The sequence below is a fragment of the Carcharodon carcharias genome, chromosome 21, assembly GCF_017639515.1.
Source record: "Carcharodon carcharias isolate sCarCar2 chromosome 21, sCarCar2.pri, whole genome shotgun sequence".
In the NCBI taxonomy this organism is placed as follows: Eukaryota; Metazoa; Chordata; class Chondrichthyes; order Lamniformes; family Lamnidae; genus Carcharodon; species Carcharodon carcharias.
The window spans coordinates 87,313,848-87,336,151 of NC_054487.1; the positions used below are offsets into that span (position 1 = coordinate 87,313,848).

General features: G+C 49.1%; 1 protein-coding gene and 1 long non-coding RNA gene across 2 annotated transcripts in view; one reads left to right on the top strand and one right to left on the bottom strand.

Moving 5' to 3' along the window:
* The window catches only part of pawr (PRKC, apoptosis, WT1, regulator), a 179,857-nt gene that overhangs the window by 47,336 nt on the left and 110,217 nt on the right, over nt 1-22,304 (top strand). The window lies entirely within an intron of this gene.
* LOC121293212 lies at nt 9,893-14,002 on the bottom strand. Its single transcript, XR_005946462.1, has 2 exons — nt 13,913-14,002; nt 9,893-12,928 (listed from the first exon to the last, which is right to left on the bottom strand). It is a non-coding gene; the product is annotated as an uncharacterized LOC121293212 (long non-coding RNA).

Here is a 22,304-nt window from a genome sequence, read left to right on the forward strand (position 1 = left end):
GTAGCAAGGGTTACCTGAGCAGTCATTGTAGAGATGGTGTTGGAGTTCAAAGTACACACGTAGTTGCTTCTGAGCATGTTATAAATAAACTTAGTGTTTCCACCCAAGAAGTATCTGTGGATCAACTCTATCATTAATAGTACAACTCAGCCACCCCACAACAAACTTCAATTCCACATTCCTGCCTAACCCCAATAACCTTTCACTACCTTGCTTATCAATAATCTATCATCTTTTGAGGAAGGGAGTTCCAAAGACTCACTATCCTCTGAGAGAAAAGTTTCTCTTCATCTCTGTTTTAAATGAGCGACCCCTTTTTAAACAGTGACTCCTAGTTCTAGATTCTCCCACAAGAGGAAGCATCCACATTGACCCTGTCAAGACCCCTCAGAATCTTATATGTTTCAATTAAGTCGCCTCTTACTCTTCTAAACCCCAGCTGATAGAACCCTAGCTTGTCCAACCTTTCCTCATAAGCAAATCTGCCCACTCCAGGTATTAGCCTAATAAACCTCCTCAGAACTACTTCCTTAAATAAGGAGACTAGTACTCCTGCACAGTACTCCAGATGTGGTCTAACCAATACCCTGTATAACTGAAGCATAACCTCCATACTTTTGTAATCAATTACCCTCACAATAAATGGTAACATTCTAAATTTGCTGTACCTGCATACTAACCTTTTGTGATCCATGCACTAGGACACCCAGATCCCTCTGCATCTCAGAACTCTGCAGTCTCAAGCCATTTAGATAATATGCTTTTTATTCTTCCTGTCAAAATGGACAATTTCACATTTTCCCATCTGCCAAATTTTTGCCCACTCAACTTATATATACCCCTTTATAGCCTCCTCATATCCTCCTCGCATCTTACTTTCCTGCCTATCTTTGTGTCATCAGCAAATTTAGCAACAAGTACCTTTGGTCCCTTCAGCCAAGTAATTTATATAAATTGTAAAAAGTTGAGGCCCCAGCACTGATCCCTGTGCACACCACTCATTACATCTTGCCACCCAGAAAAAGACCCATTTATGCCTACTCTCTGTTTCTTGTTACATAGAAAATAGGAGCAAGAGTAGGACATTTGGCCCTTCGAGCCTGCTCCGGCATTCAACATGATCACGGCTGATCCTCTTTCTCAACGCTGTATTCTCGTGTTCTCCCCATACCCCTTGACACCTTTAGAGTCCAGAAATCTATCTGTTTTCTTCTTAAGTATATTCAATGACTTGGCCTCCCAGCCTTCGGTGGTAGAGAATTCCACAGCTTCACCACCCTCTGAGTGAAGAAGTTTCTCGTAAATGGCCTACCCCATAACCCGAGACTGTGACCCTTGTTCTAGAACCCCCCCCCCGCCTCCCCAGCCAGAGGAAATATCATCCCTACAACCAGTCTGTCCATCCTTGTCAGAATTTTATACGCTTCAACGAGATCCCCTCTCATTCTTCTAAACTACAGTGAATACAGGCCTCGTCGGCCTAATCTCTCCTCATATCCTGCCATCCCAAGAATCAGTCTGGTGAACCTTCACTGCACTCCCTTCCCTCTATGGCAAGTATATCCTTTCTTAGGTAAGGAGACCAAAACTGCGCACAGTACTCCAGGTGTGGTCTCACCAAGATCCTGTACAGCTGCAGTAAGACATCCTTGCTCCTGTAATCAGGTTATCTCGCAATGAAGGCCAACATACCATTTGCCTTCTTAACTGCTTGCTGCACCTGCATGCTTGCTTTCAGTGATTGGTGTACATGGACGCCCAGGTCCCTTTTTACATCGACATTTCCCAATCTATCACCATTTAAATAATACTCTGCCATTCTGTTTTTCCTACCAAAGTGGATAACTTCACACTTATCCACATTATACTGCATCTGCCATGCATTACCCACTCACTCAACCTGTCTAAATCACCGTGAACCCTCTTAACACCCTCCTCATCATTCATATTCCCACCAAGTTTCATGTCGACAGCAAGCTTGGAAATGTTACATTTGGTTCCCTCATCCAAATCATTGACGTACATTTTGAATAGCTGGAATAGCACAGGTCCCTGTGGTACCCCTCTAGTCACCGCCTGTCTTTCAGAAAAAGACCCGTTTATTCATACTGTCCTGTCTGCTAACCAATTCTCAGTCCATGCCAATATATTACCTTAATCCCATGTGCTTTAATTTTGCACACTAACCTCTTATGTGGGACTTTATCACAAGCTTTCTGAAAATCCAAACACACCACATCCACTGATTCTTCCTTATTTATTCTGCTAGTTATTCGTCCAAAAGCACCAGTAGGTTTGCCAAATATAATTTCCCTTTCATAAATCCATGTTGACTTTGTCTAATCCTGTTGATATTTTCTAAGTGTCCTGTTATCACATCCTTAATGATAGACTTTAGCATTTTCCCTATTACTGATGTTAGGCTAACCGGTCTGTAATTCGCTGTTTTCTCCCTCCCTCCATTTTAAATAGTGGGGTTCTATTTACCACCCTCCAATCTGCCAGGAATGTTCCAGAATCTACAGAATTTTGGAAGATGACAATCAAAGCATCCCCTATTTCCATGGCCACCTATCTTAGTACCCTGGGATGTAGATTATCAGGCCCTGGGGATTTATCGGCTTTTAGTCCCATTAATTCCTCCAGCACTATTGTTTTAGTAATACTAATTTCCTTCAATTCCTCCTTCTTAGTAGACCCTTGGTTCCCTAGTATTTTTGGGAAGTTATTTGTGTCTTCCTCCGTGAAGATACAACTAAAGTAGTTGTTTAATTGCTCTGCCATTTCCTTGTTCCCTGCTATAAACGCTCCCATTTCAGACTGTAAGGGACCTACATTTGTCCTCAAATACTAGCTAACTAATCCTCTATCCATGCTCATATGTTACCTGAGGTCTTATTTTGTATAGTAAACTTTGATGTGGCAACTTGTTAAAACGCCCTCTGGAAGTCCAAGCACAGTTCATCTACCGGTTCCCTCTATATTCGTATAGCTTGTTACTTTTTCAAAGAACTCCAATAAATTGGTTAAACATAATTTCCCTTGCCTAAAACAATGACTTTGCCTGATGATCTTGAATTTCTCTTAAGTGCCCTGCTATAATGTCTTTCATAATAGCTTCTAACATTTTCCCTGTGACATATTTTAAGCTAACTGGCCTGTAGTTTCCTGCTTTCTGTCTCCCTCCTTTCTTGAATAAAGGAGTTACATACGCAACTTTCCAATCTAATGGAATCTTCCTGGAATCTAGGGGACTTTGGAAAATATTTATCCAATTCCCGTTAAATGTTACTATTGAATCTGCTTCCACCATCCTTTCAGGCAACACATTCCAGATCACAAATATTCAGTGTTTAAAAAAGTGTTTAAAAACCATCTTCCCTCTGGTTCTTTCACCATTTGCTTGACTCTTTTGATTCATTTTCTCATGGCCTTCTCCCTTTCTCTCTGAAGCCAAGTCCCTTCCTTGATGCCCTGGCTGGTTTGTAAAGTTACAATGTTGTGGAGTTATTACCTTGTCACATTCCTGCTTCTGTCACCTGGGCCTCATGGCCTTAATTTTAAAATTTAAATCCCTCTGCAACCTCATCCTCCCCTATCTCTGTAAGCTCATCCAACACTATGACCCTGAGATTTCTGCACTGCCCTCTTCAGCATCCCTGATTTTCATTTCTCTAATACTGGTAGCCATGCTTTCAGTTGCCCTAGGCACAAAACTCTGAATTTCCCTCCCTCAACTCGACTCCTATACCACCTCTCTGCCTCTCTCTCTTGAAGACTACCTCTGGCCAAACATGTGGTCACTATCTCCTCAGGTGCCTTGGTATCACCTTTTATTTGATAACACTCCTGTGAAGCAGCTGGGGACATTTTACTACATTTAGGGTGCTATAAAATTGCATTAGTTTACACTTAATTAAATATTTTTCTTTTCCCATAGCTCCAGAGATGAATGGACTTGCGTCTTGCCCTCTGATTATGAATAGCTGTTGCATGAGTAACTTTCATAGAAAACCTTTACTAAGTTTTAATTTAAAAAAATAACGGAGTGATTTCCCCTTAGAACTGGTTTACAGGGCTGGATTCCTCTTTCCTTCTGACATCTCATTTGAAAAATACATTTGGCCAGCCTTGGAAATCAGAGGCCCAGCCATCTAAAGTGCAAACCATTAATTGCCAGTCTGGTTGTGCGGCAAGGATGATTTTCCAGATAAAGCTGGAACCATTGGTATGTGGTCAGCATTCCCTTCTGGTGTTTAACCATAGTCAGAAAGCTAACCATTCTCTGCCTTCCCATAACTTTATGTTTTACATCCTCTGTTAGGAATTGCCCACGTGAACAATGCTTTAATTGAAGAATTGCTATACTCTGCTTATTTGCAGTAAATTGTAATCTTATTCACGAGAAAAATCGCTGAAAGAAGCACATTGTGAACCAAGACCCCGGCACTCTGTGCTAGTGGGGTCATAGAATTCACCTAGATTTCTCCTTTGCCATTTCTTCCTCCCCTTCCCCACCCTGTAACCCTCACCCCCATTGTATATGTATTAACTCAATGTTCTGATTCCAGCTGTAAACTTTTAATCTCCAGATAGCCGGATGATCCCCATACATCTCGCACCTTTCACACACACACTCTGTTAAACCCCAATTCTCATTCATGCTTCGTTACCTATTGATTTGATGATTCCAGCATGCTCCTATCTGGCCTCCCATATTCTGTTCTCCATAAACCTATGATTATCCAAAACCCTGCTGCCTGTGTCTTGACTTGCAGCAAGCCCTGTGTCCTGATCACCCATCTGTCTGTGGACCTAAATTGCTTCCCAGTCATGCAACGTCTTGACTTCAAAATTCTCATCCTTGCTTTCAAATCCCTCCTTCACCTCACCCTTCCCTATCTACATAATCCCCTCCAGCCCCACAGCCCTTTGAGATATCTGTGCTCCTCCAATTCTGGCCTCTTGTGCATTCCCAAATAATCGCTCCACCATTGGTGACCGTGCCTTCAACTGCCTGGGTACTGAGCTCTGGAATTCCCTACCTACACCTCTCCTCCCTTCTTTCCTCCTTTTAAGACACCCCTTAAAACCTATCCCTTCAAACAAGCTTTTGGTCATCTGACCTGTCATCTCCTTATATGGCTTTAGTGTCATACGTTGTTTTATAGTAGTCCTGTGGACACCTGGAGATATTTCATTACACCAAAGATGCTAAATGCAGCTTGTTGGAGCAGTAATGGCCTGAAACTCATTGCCTAGGAAGGCGATGGAAGTGGAGATGATGAATGATTTCAAATGGAAATTGGATGAGTACTTAAGGGAAATTCACTTGCAGGGCTACAGGGATAGAGCAGGAGAATGGGACTGACTGGATTACTGTACAGAGCTAGCATGGACCCAGTGGGCTGAATGACCTCCGTCAGTGCCTTAATGACTCTATCACTCTTTAATCATAGCCAGACAGTAGCCTGCAATGGCTTCTCTTGCTGCTCCCAAGCCTTTACCCCTTGTGTTATCCAGGAATCTATCCTTGCCCCCTGATTTCCCATCTCCATGCTGCCCTTCGACAACATCATGCAAAAGTGCAGTGTTACTTCTCACGTGTACACTGACAACACCCGGCTCTACCTCACCACCACCACCTCGACTGCTCCACTGTTGCTAAATTCTCAGCCTGCTTATCCAAACTGGATCCGTGCTGGATGAGCAGGAATTTCCTCCGGTTAAATGTTCGGAAAACTGAAGCCTTTATCTTCGGTCCCTGCCCTAAACTCTGTTCCCTCGCTGCTGACTCGAGCTCTCTCCTGGGTTCTGTCTCAGGCTGAACCAGGCTGCTCTGTCACCTTTGATCCTGAGCTGGGCTTTCAACCACAGATCTACGCTGTCACGAAGACCACTTGTTTCACCCTTCGTAACGTCGCTGGACTTCACCTCGGCTCATCTCACTGCTGGAATCCTCATCCATGCCTTTGTTTTTCCTGATCCCTCCCAAGCACTCCTGGCAAGCCTCCCATATTCTATCCTTTGTAAACTTGAGGCTATTCAAAACTCTGCAGCCTATCTCCTAACTCGCACTAAATCTTGTTTACCCATCAGTCCTGTGCTCACTCCGTCTACACTGGCTGCAGGTTAAACAACGCAGCAATTTTAAACTTCTCATCATGGTTCTTAAATCACGCCGTGGCCTCAACCCTCCCTATCTCTGTCGGCTCTTCCAGCCCTACAACCCTCCGAGACCTCTGTGCTCCTCAAATTCCTGCTTCTCAACCTCCCCTGATTTTAATCCCGGCACCATTGGCGGCCATATCTTCAGCTGCCTGGGCTCTTAAGTCTGGAATTTCCTCTCTAAGCCTCTTTGTCTCTCTCTCCTTTAAGATACTCCTTAAAAACCTACTCCTTTCGTGTTATATTTCATTTACAGTTTCTGCTCTGGCTCAGTTGGTAGCGCTCTCACATCTGAGTCACATGATTCTGGCTGAAGTTGCACTCCAGGGCTTAAGGATGAATAGCGAGGCTGACACCACAGTGCAATACTGAAGGAGTGCTGCACTGTCGGAGGTGCCACCTCTTGGTTGAGAAGTTAAACCAAGGCCTCATCTGCTTGCTCAGGTGGATGTAAAAGATCCCATGGCACCATTTCAAGGAAGTGCAGGGGAACTCTCCCCAGTCCTGATCAATATTAATCCCTTAATCAACATCATAAAAACAAATGATTTGATCATTGTCACATTGCTGTTTGTCGGAGCTTGCTGTACACAAATTGGCTGCTGCGTTTCTTACATTATCGCAACCAGGATGGAAGGAGCGCATGAATTATCTCGCTCCACTACTCCACAGGCCGTACCATTAATTTCAGTGTTTATTTTCTCACCGAAATGGCCAATTGTTTACCTCTACCTCTCGTGCCCTGAAGAAAAGAGACTCAGACCAGGCTTCTTCAAAATACTCGGAATGATTAATTTATTATAAAACTAAACTCCTTTTAAACAAGTTTCTGGAAAGGGTTGACACACGATTGTAATCTGGACGTGTAACTGACCAGCCCTTTTAAAGTTCTCCAGCGCGCACATTTACACGCACGCATGCACACGCACAAACAAAATACAGGTAGTCTCTGCAGAGTTGGTGGAAAATAATACTTAGAAAGAAATAAAAATTAAAGTTCACGGCGGTTCGATGCTGTCGGTCTGAAGCTCCCTCAGGTGAAGTTGGGTGGCTGGGCCCAGTAGATGTCGGTTCACCAATGATGCTTCAGTGTGGAGGAGAGTATAGCTGGACCAATTCTTCCTGTCTCAGCTAGCAAGTCCAAAATTATGCAGACAAACTACACTCAGGTGAGGATTATCTGGCTGCAGGCCGAGCGAGAGCCGAGAGGAAGAGAGAGCTGGTCAGGCTAGCTTTCTGTCCTCGGCCTTTCCCCAACAAGACTGACAGTTCAGGTGATTGTACGGAAGAGGCTTGGGTGCTGACAGTTCGAAGGTGGAACTTATGACCCTTTTTTAAAAAAAAAAGCCTCTGAAGCAGACTCCCACTGTCGAAAACCACAACAAAAATGGCTGGAAAAACTCAACAGGTCCGACAGCATCTGTGGAGAGGAATACAGAGCCAATGCCTCGAGTCCGCATGACTCTTCGTCAGAAAGTTTCAGATTTCCAGCATCCGCAGTATTTTGCTTTTATCCCACTGTCCAAATGCTGTAATGTCTTTCCATATTTAAAAAAAAATTTAGTTTAAAGAGAGATGATTCTAATACGTTACAACAGTGACTACGCTTCAACAGTATCTCATTGGCTGTAGAGCACTTTGCGACATCCAGTGATTGTAAAAAGCGCCATATAAATGCAAGTCTTTTTATGTAATCCATTTGAAGTGCCTTGGGATGTTTTATTATTTCAAAGAGGTTATACAAATTTAAGTTGTTGTTGTTGCATATCGCGCTGTCTTGTTATCTGATGCTCCAGGGTAACTAACCCTGCCGTGGGGAAGTTACTGGTGTGAATGGATGTTTTATCATTACTTGTTGCCCTTTGTTCAAGCTCTTGGTTGTAGCAAGACGTCTGGAATGGCATTGTTGACAGTTCAGTCGTGGTGTGAGCTATGCGTGTTGGAACAAAGCTGCCATCAACCGCTGTTTGGGGATATACACCTGCCTGCAGCTTGCATGAGGCTGGAGGACAATGAGAGTGTTCAAATACAGGGGAGTCTGATTGCAACTAATTATACCGCAAGCTTCCACCCGAACCATTCCTTGTCTACTCACATGCTTTGTTCTGTAATGACCTTCTGTTACAAGTAGCATGTATGTTACAACCTGTTTGCAAAGTAACAACACATCATGTCCCAAAAACTTGTGTGCGTTGAGGAATTTCGAACTTAGAAGGGAAATGCCTGGCCTGTAAGTAAGATATCCTGGTGATGAAGAAAGGACCGGATCCTGATGGGGGAGGGGAGGTGTTTTAGCATCTGAATCACTCTGAGAATAGAGGTTTCACTAAGGATTACAGTCTGCTGGAAAAGGGAAGGACAAAGCCAGTATTCCTGTGAAAATGATGATCTGACCCTAACATGGTATTTAATCTTGAGGGTGGACAACTAAATCTGTTCTGATTCAATAGTGAAAATTAATGCAAGTATTCAGTTCTCACACGGGGATCATAAAAAGCTGTTCCAGCATTGAAATAATTCTGAATGTTGCAAAAGCATTGGCTTAGACTAATGTGTCTGAAGTTCTGATACATAGGGTAGGTTTTCTGACACCTGGGCATTAATCCATGTCAGAAAATTATTTTAAGATGTTGATAGTATTTCTCGATGCAATCCTGTCCAAAAGAAATGGAATGTAAGCAACCACATCTCTAAGTATGGTATTAAAATGTTTTCATTCTGAGCAGAAACATATGATTGCAAGCAGGGTTCTGCACGTAATGATGCAGAACAGAAACTGGCCATTCAGCCCATCTTGGCTGTGCCACCTCTTTGAAAGAATTATCCAATTAGTCTCACCCATCCTGCTCTTTCTGTTTCGCTGTGTATATTTTTCTTTTTCAAGTATTTATACAATTCGCTTTTCAAGGGTACTATTAAATTTGTTTCCACCATGCTTTCAGAACATTCCAGACCAGAACAATTCACTGAGCTGGACCAATTTCTCCTCATCTCCCCTCTTGCGTCTTTTGCCAATTGCCTTAGATCTGTGTCCTCTGGCTGCCAACTCTCCTGCCAACAGCAATGGTCCTTATTTAATCCATGATTTTGAACACTTCTATTAAATCTCTCCTTAACCTTCCCTGCTCAGAGGAGAACAATCCCAGTTTGTCCAGCCTCTCTTCATAACAGGGATAGAAAGCTACAGATTTGAAGTTCTGTTGTGTACACTGAACTTCATTTGTTGTTGTGTGCAGCAATATTTTATGGAGAATCTCCTTACACAGAAAACTCCCGGTTCTGAACATTCAGGTTTCTCCCTCCTCTTCGTAAGCCATGTTTCTACAGCCGGGAGTTGTATTGAAGAGAGCCTCTGCCTAATTCAGTGGGTAATGCTCTCTTCCCTCTGAGTCAGAAGGCCATGGGTTTAGCTCCCACTCAAGGGACTGAGCATGTCATCCAAGCTGGCACTCCCAGCACAGTTACTGAGGGAGTTGTCTTCATCTTAGCCAGTCCCTCGGGATCGAGGGTGACTTTGCTTCCGCTCCAGTTCGATGGTCTCTGAGGTGGCCGATAAGTCCATGTGGGTCAGGTGGTGCTTGAAGGATGGGGGAGGTGGGTTGTTTGGAGGTTTGAGCGCTCTCTCTCTGGTGTCTTGACTTCACCTCTGCACATTCCTGACTAAGTCTTTTGATGTGTTTAGTGCCTTCCTCCCAAATGAACTGTCTCCATTTTGGCTGGTCACAAGCCAGGGGCTCCCATGAGTCAACGTGGATGTTTGAACACTTTTAGGGATGATTTTAGGACATTCCTACAGCATTTCTGCTGTCCTCTTTGGGAGTCTTCGGCCGTTCTAGAGTCCCGAGTAGCGCAGTTGCTTTCAGAGTCTGGGCATCAGGTATATCAACAGTACGTCCCACTCAGTGAGGCTGGCTTTGAGCACTGAGAGAGCGCTGCACTGTCTGAGGTGTGAAGCAAACATTATACCAAAGCTCTGCCTGCCCGCTCAGGTCAAAGTGAAAGATTCCATGGCCAGTATTTTGAAGAAGGACAGGGGAGTACCCTCTGATGTCCTGGCCAATGTTTATCTCAATCAACATCACATACTAATAGATTAGAATATTAACTGATTATGCTGTCTTGTGGGATCTTGCTTAGCATAAATTGGCTGCCACATTTCCTGTGACAGCAGGGACGACACTTCCAAAGTATTTTATTAAGGTTTTGAATAAAGAAGGAAAAATTGTTTCCACTGACAGGAGGGTTGGTAATCAGAAGACACAGATTGAAGGCAATTAGCAGAAGAACTGGGATAAGGAGAATAAATTTGTTCCCTCAGTGAGTACCTTGTAACCCTAACTCCTTGTAAAACACCTTGGGATGTCCTAAGGTCCTGAAAGATGCAGGTCTTTGTTTTTCTTCTTAGTTTATATTTGATTATGTGAATCAAGTAAAAGGCTAGAAAACCAAGCAAGTCACGACATGTTTGCATCTGGGGATTTATCTTTTTTTTTAACCTCTTTAGCTTCTTCACCAAACTGCATGCTAGTCACCTACACCCAAAGCCAGGATTTTGGTCGTGCACCGATAGTGAGGCCTCTGAGGAGTATCGAACAGGAGTAGGCCTTTGGGCCTGGCTGATCTGTACCTCAACTCCATGTGACATCTCACTGTTTTATTAATTGCTGGACAAAGAATCGACACTTGAGAGGGAAGAAGATAGTAACATTAAGGGCAAAACCAGGGTTGAAGGGAAGTGTGCCAAGGAGGTTTTTCAAGGCAGGGAAGGAGGTGACTTGGCGGAAGGTTCCAGAGGATGAAGGTGCCGTAGTTGAAGGAGAGAGGGAAACAAGTCGTGTTGAAACTACTTGAGTTGTAGGGATCACAGAATCAGAATTGTTATGGTGTAGAAGGAGGCCATTCCCCCCATCGTATCTGGACCAGCTGTCTGAGCATTTTAACATAGTGCCAATCTACTGCCTTTTCCCTGTAACCCTGTACATTGTTTCTATTTAAATAATTCTCCAATGCCCTCTTGAATGCCTCAAGTATAGAAGGGATACAAGTGTAGAGCAGCCATTGCCGTGAATCGAAATAGTGAGTTCACCAGAATTCCGCTGCTGTGTAGCTTGATGACATTCAACTAAGTGAAGGCCAGCTGGAGTTGGGCTTGTTCCAAACAGCCTAAACCTATTCTGTTTATTGTTGACAAATCACAACTAAGGAGCGCCATGGTTGTGTTTATATTTTGAATCACCGCTGTGGCATTTGACGTGCCTTGGTTCACCAATGCTTCAAATTTACAAACATCATTCTTGTCTTCAAATCCATCCATGGCCTCACGCTCTTCCAACCAATCTCCTCCAGCCGTACAACCTTCCGAGATCTCTATGCTCCTCCAATCTTGGCCTCGTGAGTAGTCCTGATTTTAATTGCTGCATTGGCAGCCATGCCTTCAGCTGCCTAGGTCCTAAGCTCTGGAATCCTTTCCCTAAACCTTTCCACCTCTATCTCTCTCTCTCTCTCCTTTTAAGACTGTTCTTAAAACCTACCTCTTTGACCAAGTTTCTGGTCACCTGTCCTAATATTGCTTTATCTTGCTCATGTCAAATTTTGATAATTATGAGTGTGAAATGCCTTGGAATATTTTGATTATGTTGAAGGCGCTTTATAAATACAAGTTGTTGTTGCTGAATCAACTCTATAAAGAGCTCCAAGTATTCAGGGGAACAGAAAATAACTCAGAAAATATTCAGTGACTTAAATGGTCAAAGAATGTGAAGAATTTCACAAGACTTAGTTTATCTATATGTAAAAAAAAAAATTGAGAACATTGTTAACTTTACTGTGCACTCAACAGTTTTGCTATCCGCTTAACTCCTGTGGCAGCTCCTGCTGTCTCTCAGTGCCTTAAAAAAGTGCAGTTTTTCATGTTAAAATATTTGTGTAGAACAATGAACCAATGGCGTTGGGGGTTTGTAGTGTGTAGTTCACGATATTCCATTAGATTGTCAGTAAATGACACCAGATAGGACACTTCATGTGGGTGTGCCGGACTTTGAGCAGGTTTTCAGTGTGAGATAATGTGTCTTACAAAAGCACACAAGTCTGTTAATATGTTTTACGATAAACGATGGGAGCTCTTTCCACAGAATGCACCTGTTTCCACTTGTAGTTTGTGTCAATTTCCTATTCACGTAGGGAGTCGGTACATTCCGTGGTAGCACTCTCACCTCAAAGTCAGAGGGCTGTGGGTTCAAGCCCCACGTTAGAGACACGGCTGAGTGGGCAGTCATGTGATGAAACTTCCTGAAACACCCCCACCAGAGTTGGAATGCCACGGCATGGGTGACTGCAAGCCAAATATTATATTACCGGGGGCCCTTGCTAGCGGATCGACCAGGCTGCTGGTGGTCACAAGTCTCAGCGATTTTGTTTCTGGTCGCAGCTGGTGGGAGAGAATCTGTGCCCCGGGAATCCAGGGGCATTAGCGATGTCCTCGAGATGTGTAAAAGCAACTTCGCATTGGCAGTCAACAAGGTGGTGGATGCCCTGCTATCTGAAAACATCCCACTGAAGTTAGAAAGCCGCTTTGATGTCATTAGTGTGACAGTGTTAGCAGTGGAACATACCAAGCTGTAGGCTTATCTGCAGATGTTAGAATGAGCTTCCATCTGTCCTCTGGAATGGAAGTAAAAGATCCCATGGCCACTGTTTTGAAGAAGAGCAGGGGGAGTTCTTCCTGGTGTCCTGAGCTGATACACCCCTCAGCGAACACCACCTTAAAAAAAAACAGACCAACTGATTCATTTATCTCATTGCTGTGTGTGGGATCTTGCTGTGTAGAACTTTGGCATTGTGTTTCTCAATACTGCAGCAGTGACTACATTTTAGAAGTACTTCATTGGCTCTAAAGTGCTTTGGGATCTCCCAAGAGTGTGGAAGATGTTATATCAATGCAAATTTGCAATAGTATATTCAAGTCCGATGCTTTGTAGCTGGACAGATATTTGGTAAGAATTGGAAAGGTAATTAATTTTAAAAATTGCATTACACAACCTAACATTTGGCACATGAGTAAGTGAGTATAGTTTAGTGAATACAGTAAGACAGATGAGGACTCGAAAGCGTCTGAATGTGATAGGTGACTGGGCAGAGGGTTTAGTGTTCTGCAAATTAATTGAAATCCTCTCTGGAATGTGTCTGTGGAATGTTCCTCGCTGCCAAATTGTTATCACATGCTGATTGATGGAAGTATTTACTGGCAGATGTCAGCCGCTTGGCTATTTATTTTCAGCCAAAGGTCAGCCCTGAAACAGGATTTATTTGTGGGGGCATGCGGTGGAGGTGTTTGGGGTAGATTGTGAAAACTAAAACTGGAGCAAGTTTGGTGGATTTTACACAATCCGTGTGTAACTCTTTCCATGTACAGGGATCAAGGAGGGAGGCACATTGACCAGAATGTACTGTGCAGCTTGAGTTTGGTTCTGGGTGATAGCTCAGAGTAATTGGATTATTCTTAACCCTGCTTTTCCAAAGTGAAAGGGGCCTTAGGGATTTATCCCTTTTGTATTTTTGAGACCGCTGTTAAGGGTAAAGAATTTGTTTTCGCTCCTAATAAATGTTTATTGGCTTTTCTCAAATTAATTTTCGAAACTCAACAGGTTTCAATGACCGTCTCATCCCTTACATCTTGCATTACATAGGAATTCCATAGATTTAAAGATCTAGCAGTGAATTATGAAGATTAGAAGTTCTTTTGTACCTGTTGGACGTTACAAATGCTGTGTCTGATCCATTGAGAATTGTGTTTTGCTGGGTTTAGGTTATCTGCTGCGAGTGTCTTTTTACCAATGTGTTTGCTTTTCTGCTGATGTCCCCACGCCCTCTCGAAAGTTCCAGGAAAAGCGTTTGTGTTTGATTTTTATCAGATTCCTGCGAAATGCATGATTAACTGTAGAAAGCCTGAATTCAGTTTTTGCACAGGGCAGGGTGGACATAGAGAAGATGTTTCCACTTGTGGGTGGAGACCAGAATTAGGGGTCCGAAATAAAGACAAATAATAAACCCAGTTGGGAACTCAGGAGAAACTTCAGACAGTGCTGAAAATGTGGAACTCACTACCACAGGTAACAGTTGAGGTGAACAGCATAGATATATGTAAGGGAAAGCTAGGCAAACTCATGAGCGAGAAAGGAATAGAAGGACATGTTGGTAGGATGAGACGAAGTAGGGTGGCAGAGAGGCTCCTGTGGAACATAGAGATAAAAACAAAAAAACTGCGGATGCTGGAAATCCAAAACAAAAACAGAATTACCTGGAAAAACTCAGCAGGTCTGGCAGCATCGGCGGAGAAGAAAAGAGTTGACGTTTCGAGTCCTCATGACCCTTCGACAGAACTTGAGTTCGCGTCCGAACTCAACTGAGTTTCCCTCTCCACAGATGCTGTTAGACCTGCTGAGTTTTTCCAGCATTTTCTGTTCTTAGTTCAAGTCTTTTGCATCCCCAGTTTTGTGCTTTTACTTAAGGCCTGAATGATCTGTTGTGTGTTGCAGTACGTTCTAGGGAATGCTTTGTAAAATGTTGAAGCCCAAAAACCCATTTTGAATTTAGTTTTGCTGAAACTGGGGATAATTATCTGCACTGGTACTTGTCCCATTTCAGATCATTGTGCTTGTTAGAGGAGAAATCACTATTGTAACCCATTTGAATAGCTGTCCACTTCTTTTGTAACAAAGCCTTTTGATGCCCTAATTGTCCCTCCCTAAAGCAGCCTCCTCTCTGCATTGTGGCCATGTCTCCTCAATTGTTCTGAAATTGCTGCTGGTGGTTCATTGTGTGTCACTTGGCGAGGTGAAAGGTCAAGAACGCTATCGGTCAAAGGGCCACCTGCTCTTAGCGAAACGGGGACAAAACACCCTACAAATCAAAAAAATTCTTTTGGTGGTTATTTTCGTTACGTTGTTTTATGCTCCAATTTAGCAGAAAGTGAAAGTCTTTCTCCAGATCTTGGAACCTAGTCATTAGTTTCTGAGAGAAACTTTTTAAACAAGCTGTTTCAAAACTAGTTCAGGGTGCTCCTGTGCTTTCATAATATGAATATTAGATGCTACCCTGAATGCAGTGTAATTAATATTCAATTGCAGGGTCACTGGATGTTCATTCTCCATTTGAGAGTTTTCATCATCCACCCAGAGCTGATTCCACAGATCAGTGTAAGCGCGAGATACCCTACAACGGGTTTTGGGGAGAGTGGGTGGGTGTGCAGGGGGTGTTTCGGGGAGAGTGGGTGGGTGTGCAGGGGGTGTTTCGGGGAGAGTGGATGGGTGTGCGACGTGTGTTTAGGAGAGAGTGGGTGGGTGTGCGGGGTGTGTTTAGGGGAGAGTGGGTGTGTGTGCAGGGGGTGTTTAGGGGAGAGTGGGCAGCTGTGCGGGGGGTGTTTAGGGGAGAGTGGGTGTGTGTGCAGGGGGTGTTTAGGGGAGAGTGGGCAGCTGTGCGGGGGGTGTTTAGGGGAGAGTGGGTGGGTGTGCGGGGTGTGTTTAGGGGAGAGTGGGTGTGTGTGCAGGGGGTGTTTAGGGGAGAGTGGGCAGCTGTGCGGGGGGTGTTTAGGGGAGAGTGGGTGGGTGTGCAGGGTGTGTTTAGGGGAGATTGGGTGGGTGTGCAAGGTGTGTTTAGGCGAGATTGGGTGGGCGTGCGGGGGGTGTTTAGGGGAGAGTGGGTGGGTGTGTGGAAGGTGTTTCAGGGAGAGTGGGTGGGTGTGCAGGGGGTGTTTAGTGGAGAGTGGGTGGGTGTGCAGGGTGTGTTTAGGAGCGAGTGGGTGGGTGTGCGGGGTGTGTTTCAGGGAGAGTGGGTGGGTGTGCAGGGGGTGTTTAGGAGTGAGTGGGTGGGTGTGCGGGGTATGTTTAGGGGAGAGTGGGTGGGTGTGCAGGGGGTGTTTCAGGGAGAGTGGGTGGGTGTGCAGGGGGTGTTTAGGGGAGAGTGGGTGGGTGTGCAGGGGGTGTTTCAGGGAGAGTGGGCAGCTGTGCGGGGGGTGTTTAGGGGAGAGTGGGTGGGTGTGCAGGGGGTGTTTCAGGGAGAGTGGGCAGCTGTGCGGGGGGTGTTTAGGGGAGAGTGGGTGGGTGTGCAGGGGATGTTTCGGGGAGAGTGGGTGGGTGTGCGGGGGGCGTTTAGGGGAGAGTGGGTGGGTGTGCAGGGGGTGTTTCGGGGAGAGTGGATGGGTGTGCGAGGTGTGTTTAGGAGAGAGTGGGTGGGTGTGCGGGGTGTGTTTAGGGGAGAGTGGGTGTGTGTGCAGGGGGTGTTTAGGGGAGAGTGGGCAGCTGTGCGGGGGGTGTTTAGGGGAGAGTGGGTGGGTGTGCAGGGTGTGTTTAGGGGAGATTGGGTGGGTGTGCAAGGTGTGTTTAGGGGAGATTGGGTGGGCGTGCGGGGGGTGTTTAGGGGAGAGTGGGTGGGTGTGTGGAAGGTGTTTCAGGGAGAGTGGGTGGGTGTGCAGGGGGTGTTTAGTGGAGAGTGGGTGGATGTGCAGGGTGTGTTTAGTGGAGAGTGGGTGGGTGTGCGGGGGGTGTTTAGGGGAGAGTGGGTGGGTGTGCAGGGTGTGTTTAGGGGCGAGTGGGTGGGTGTACAGGGGGTGTTTCAGGGAGAGTGGGTGGGTGCACGGGGGGTGTTTAGGGGAGAGTGGGTTGGTGCGCAGGGTGTGTTTAGGGGAGAGTGGGTGGATGTGCAGGGGGTGTTTAGGGGAGAGTGGGTGGGTGTGCAGGGGGCGTTTCGGGGAGAGTGGGTGGGTGTGCAAGGTGTGTTTAGGGGAGAGTGGGTGGGTGTGCAGGGTCTGTTTAGGGGAGAGTGGGTGGGTGTGCAGGGTGTGTTTAGGGGAGATTGGGTGGGCGTGCTGGGGGTGTTTAGGGGAGAGTGGGTGGGTGTGTGGAAGGTGTTTCAGGGAGAGTGGGTGGGTGTGCACGTTGGGTTTAGGGGAGAGTGGGTGGGTGTGCAGGGTGTGTTTAGGGGATAGTGGGTGGGTGTGCGGGGGGTGTTTAGGGGAGAGTGGGTGGGTGTGCAGGGGGTGTTTAGGGGAGAGTGGGTGGGCGTGCAGGGGGTGTTTAGGGGAATTTGGGTGGGTGTGTGGAAGGTGTTTCAGGGAGAGTGGGTAGGTGTGGGGAAGGTGTTTAGGGGAGAGTGGGTGGGTGTGCAGGTGGTGTTTCAGGGAGAGTGGGTGGGTGTGCAGGGGGTGTTTAGGGGAGAGTGGGTGGGTGTGCAGGGGGTATTTAGGGGAGAGTGGGTGGGAGTGCGGGGGGTGTTTAGGAGTGAATGGGTGGGTGTGCAGGGGGTGTTTAGGGTAGAATGGTTGGGTGTGCAGTGGGTGTTTCAGGGAGGGTGGGCAGCTGTGCGGGAGGTGTTTAGGGGAGAGTGGGTGGGTGTGCAGGGGGTGTTTCGGGAAGTGTGGGTGGGTGTGCGGGGGGTGTTTAGGGGAGAGTGGGTGGGTGCGCAGGGGATGTTTTGGGGAGAGTGGGTGGGTGTGCAGGGTGTGTTTCGGGGAGAGTGGGTGGGTGTGCAGGGTGTGTTTCGGGGAGAGTGGATGGGTGTGCAGGGGGTGTTTAGGGGAGGGTGTGTGAGGTGTGTTTAGGGGAGAGTGGGTGGGTGTGCGGGGTGTGTTTAGGGGAGAGTGGGTTGGTGTGCAGGGGGTGTTTAGGGGAGAGGGGGCAGCTGTGCGGGGGGTGTTTAGGGGAGAGTGGGTGAGTGTGCAGGGTGTGTTTAGGGGAGAGTGGGTGGGTGTGCGGGGGGTGTTTAGGGGAGAGTGGGTGGGTGTGCAGGGTGTGTTTAGGGGAGAGTGGGTGGGTGTGCGGGGGGTGTTTAGGGGAGAGTGGGTGGGTGTGCAGGGGGTGTTTCAGGGAGAGTGGGTGGGTGTGCAAGGTGTGTTTAGGGGAGATTGGGTGGGCGTGCAGGGGGTGTTTAGGGGAGAGTGGGTGGGTGTGCGGGGGGTGTTTAGGGGAGAGTGGGTGGGTGTGCAGGGTGTGTTTAGGGGAGAGTGGGTGGGTGTGCGGGGGGTGTTTAGGGGAGAGTGGGTGGGTGTGCAGGGGGTGTTTCAGGGAGAGTGGGTGGGTGTGCAAGGTGTGTTTAGGGGAGATTGGGTGGGCGTGCAGGGGGTGTTTAGGGGAGAGTGGGTGGGTGTGTGGAAGGTGTTTCAGGGAGAGTGGGTGGGTGTGCAGGGGGTGTTTAGGGGAGAGTGGGTGGGTGTGCAGGGTGTGTTTAGGGGAGAGTGGATGGGTGTGCAGGGTGTTATTAGTGGAGAGTGGGTGGGTGTGCGGGGGGTGTTTCAGGGAGAGTGGGTGGGTGTGCAGGGGTTGTTTCGGGGAGAGTGGGTGGGTGTGCAAGGGGTGTTTCAGGGAGAGTGGGTGGGTGTGCGGGGGGTGTTTAGGGGAGAGTGGGTGGGTGTGCAGTGTGTGTTTAGGGGAGAGTGGGTGGGTGTGCGGGGGGTGTTTAGGGGAGAGTGGGTGGGTGTGCAGGGGGGTGTTTAGGGGAGAGTGGGTGGGTGTGCAGGGGGTGTTTAGGAGTGAGTGGGTGGGTGTGCGGGGTGTGTTTAGGGGAGAATGGGTGGGTGTGCAGGGGGTGTTTCAGGGAGAGTGGGTGGGTGTGCAGGGGGTGTTTCAGGGAGAGTAGGTGGGTGTGCAGGGGGTGTTTAGGGGAGAGTGGGTGGGTGTGTGGAACGTGTTTCAGGGAGAGTGGGTGGGTGTGCAGGGGGTGTTTAGGGGAGAGTGGGTGGGTGTGCAGTGTGTGTTTAGGGGAGAGTGGATGGGTGTGCAGGGTGTTATTAGTGGAGAGTGGGTGGTTGTGCGGGGGGTGTTTCAGGGAGAGTGGGTGGGTGTGCAGGGGTTGTTTGGGGAGAGTGGGTGGGTGTGCAGGGGGTGTTTAGGGGAGAGTGGGTGGGTGTGCGGGGGGTGTTTAGGGGAGAGTGGGTGGGTGTGCAGGGTGTGTTTAGGGGAGAGTGGGTGGGTGTGCGGGGGGTGTTTAGGGGAGAGTGGGTGGATGTGCAGGGGGGTGTTTCGGGGAGAGTGGGTGGGTGTGCAGGGGGTGTTTAGGAGTGAGTGGGTGGGTGTGCGGGGTGTGTTTAGGGGAGAATGGGTGGGTGTGCAGGGGGTGTTTCAGGGAGAGTGGGTGGGTGTGCAGGGGGTGTTTCAGGGAGAGTGGGTGGGTGTGCAGGGGGTGTTTAGGGGAGAGTGGGTGGGTGTGCAGGGGTTTTTTCAGGGAGAGTGGGTGGGTGTGCAGCGGGTGTTTAGGGGAGAGTGGGTGGGTGTGCAGGGGGTGTTTCAGGGATAGTGGGTGGGTGTGCAGGGGGTGTTTAGGGGAGAGTGGGTGGGTGTTCAGGGGGTGTTTAGGGGAGAGTGGGTGGGTGTGCAGGGGGTGTTTAGGGGAGAGTGGGTGGGTGTGCAGGGGGTGTTTCAGGGATAGTGGGTGGGTGTGCAGGGGGTGTTTAGGGGAGAGTGGGTGGGTGTGCAGGGGGTGTTTAGGGGAGAGTGGGTGGGTGTGCAGGGGGTGTTTATGGGAGAGTGGGTGGGTGTATAGGGGGAGTTTAGGGGAGAGTGGGTGGGTGTGCAGGGGGTGTTTCGAGGAGAGTGGGTGGGTGTGCAGGGGGTGTTTAGGGGAGAGTGGGTGGGTGTGCAGTGGGTGTTTCAGGGTGAGTGGGCAGCAGTGCGGGTTGTGTTTACGGGAGAGTGGGTGGGTGTGCAGGGGGTTTTTCAGGGAGAGTGGGTGGGTGTGCGGGGGGGTGTTTAGGGGAGAGTGGGTGGGTGTGCAGGGTGTGTTTCAGGGAGAGTGGGTGGGTGTGCAGGGTGTGTTTCGGGGAGAGTGCGTTGGTGAGCAGGGGGTGTTTCGGGGAGAGTGGGTGGGTGTGCAGTGGGTGTTTCAGGGTGAGTGGGCAGCAGTGCGGGTTGTGTTTACGGGAGAGTGGGTGGGTGTGCAGGGGGTGTTTCAGGGAGAGTGGGTGGGTGTGCAGGGGGTGTTTAGGGGAGAGTGGGTGGGTGTGCAGGGGTTTTTTCAGGGAGAGTGGGTGGGTGTGCAGCGGGTGTTTAGGGGAGAGTGGGTGGGTGTGCAGGGGGTGTTTCAGGGATAGTGGGTGGGTGTGCAGGGGGTGTTTAGGGGAGAGTGGGTGGGTGTTCAGGGGGTGTTTAGGGGAGAGTGGGTGGGTGTGCAGGGGGTGTTTAGGGGAGAGTGGGTGGGTGTGCAGGGGGTGTTTCAGGGATAGTGGGTGGGTGTGCAGGGGGTGTTTAGGGGAGAGTGGGTGGGTGTGCAGGGGGTGTTTAGGGGAGAGTGGGTGGGTGTGCAGGGGGTGTTTAGGGGAGAGTGGGTGGGTGTATAGGGGGAGTTTAGGGGAGAGTGGGTGGGTGTGCAGGGGGTGTTTCGAGGAGAGTGGGTGGGTGTGCAGGGGGTGTTTAGGGGAGAGTGGGTGGGTGTGCAGTGGGTGTTTCAGGGTGAGTGGGCAGCAGTGCGGGTTGTGTTTACGGGAGAGTGGGTGGGTGTGCAGGGGGTTTTTCAGGGAGAGTGGGTGGGTGTGCGGGGGGGTGTTTAGGGGAGAGTGGGTGGGTGTGCAGGGTGTGTTTCAGGGAGAGTGGGTGGGTGTGCAGGGTGTGTTTCGGGGAGAGTGCGTTGGTGAGCAGGGGGTGTTTCGGGGAGAGTGGGTGGGTGTGCAGGGGGTGTTTCGGGGAGAGTGTTTGGGTGTGCAGGGGGTGTTTAGGGGATAGTGGGTGGGTGTGCAGGGGGTGTTTAGGGGAGAGTGCGTGGGTGTGCAGGGGGTATTTAGGGGAGACTGGGTGGGTCTGCGGGGGCTGTTTAGGAGAGAGTGGGTGGGTGTGCAGGGGGTGTTTAGGGGAGGGTGGGTGGGTGTGCAGGGGGTGTTTCAGGGAGAATGGGTGGGTGTGCAGGCGGTGTTTCAGGGAGAGTGGGTGGGTGTGCAGGGGGTGTTTAGGGGAGAGTGGGTGGGTGTGCAGGGGGTGTTTCAGGGAGAGTGGGTGGGTGTGCAGGGGGTGTTTCAGGGAGAGTGGGTGGGTGTGCAGGGGGTGTTTAGGGGAGAGTGGGTGGGTGTGCAGGGGGTGTTTAGGGGAGAGTGGGTGGGTGTGCAGGGGGTGTTTCAGGGAGAGTGGGTGGGTGTGCAGGGGGTGTTTCAGGGAGAGTGGGTGGGTGTGCAGGGGGTGTTTAGGGGAGAGTGGGAAGCTGTGCGGGGGGTGTTTAGGGGAGAGTGGGTGTGTGTGCAGGGGGTGTTTAGGGGAGAGTGGGTGGGTGTGCAGGGGGTGTTTAGGGGAGAGTGGGCAGCTGTGCGTGCGGTGTTTAGGGGATAGTGCGTGGGTGTGCAGTGTGTGTTTCAGGGAGACTGGGTGGATGTGCAGGGGGTGTTTAGGGGAGAGTGGGTGGGTGTGCAGGGGGTGTTTCGGGGAGACTGGGCGGATGTGCAGGAGGTGTTTAGGGGAGAGTGGGTGGGTGTTCAGGGGGTGTTTCAGGGAGAGTGGGTGGGTGTGTAGGGTGTGTTTAGGGGAGAGTGGGTGGGTGTGCAGGGGGTGTTTAGGGTAGAGTGGGCAGCTGTGCAGGGGGTGTTTAGGGGAGAGTGGGTGGGTGTGCAGGGGGTCTTTAGGGAGAGTGGGTGCGTGTGCAGGGGGTGTTTCGGGGAGAGTGGGTGGATGTGCAGGGGGTGTTTCGGGGAGAGTGGGTGGATGTGCAGGGGGTGTTTCAGTGAGAGTGGGTGGGTGTGCAGCGGGTGTTTCGGGGAGAGTGGGTGGGTGTGCAGGGGGTGTTTCAGGTAGAGTGGGTGCGTGTGCAGGGGGTGTTTCAGGGAGAGTGGGTGGGTGTGCAGGGGGTGTTTCAGGGAGAGTGGGTGGGTGTGCAGCGGGTGTTTCAGGGAGAGTGTGTGGGTGTGCTGGGGGTGTTTCAGGGAGAGTGGGTAGGTGTGCAGGGGGTGTTTCGGGGAGTTGGGGTGGGTGTGCAGGGGGTTTTTCGGGTAGAGTGGTTGGGTGTGCAAGGGGTTTTTAAGGTAGAGTGGGTGGGTGTGCAGGGGGTGTTTCAGGGAGAGTGGTTGGGTGTGCAGTGGGTGTTTCAGGGGGAGTGGTTGGGTGTGCAGGGGGTGTTTAGGGGAGAGTGGGTGGATGTGCAGGGGGTGTTTAGGGGAGAGTGGGCAGCTGTGC